Genomic DNA, 557 nt, shown 5'->3' with positions numbered 1-557 from the left:
TATATAGTATAAAAATGTTACTTAATTACATAATTTTGTGAAAGGTACACGATTGCAACGCAACCTTTTTGGTATATGTTATGAATTTTAACAAAATTTCTTCTGCTACAATTCTTTACTTAGTTAACATTTAGTGAATTAAGTTGAGAAGTATATAGTATAAAAATGTTACTTAATTACATAATTTTGTGAAAGGTACACGATTGCAACGCAACCTTTTGGTATATTTTATGATACAATTATACAATGAGACAATTCTTTACATAGTTAACATTTAGTAAATTAAATTGAGAAGTATATAGCTTCTCAACTTAATTCGCTAAATGTTGACTAAGTAAAGAATTGTTGCAGAAGAAATTTTATGAAAATTCTTAAAATATACCAAAAGGTTGCGTTGCAATCGTGTACCTTTCAAAAACTTATGTAACTAAGTAACATTTTTGTACTATATACTTCTCAACTTAATTCACTAAATGTTAACTAAGTAAAGAATTGTAGCAGAAGAAATTTTATGAAAATTCATAACATATACCAAAAAGGTTGCGTTGTAATCGTGT

This window comes from Nicrophorus vespilloides, unplaced genomic scaffold, assembly GCF_001412225.1.
Source record: "Nicrophorus vespilloides isolate i.1.1-1 unplaced genomic scaffold, Nicve_v1.0, whole genome shotgun sequence".
Lineage (NCBI taxonomy): Eukaryota > Metazoa > Arthropoda > Insecta > Coleoptera > Silphidae > Nicrophorus > Nicrophorus vespilloides.
This window is presented reverse-complemented; position numbering follows the sequence as displayed.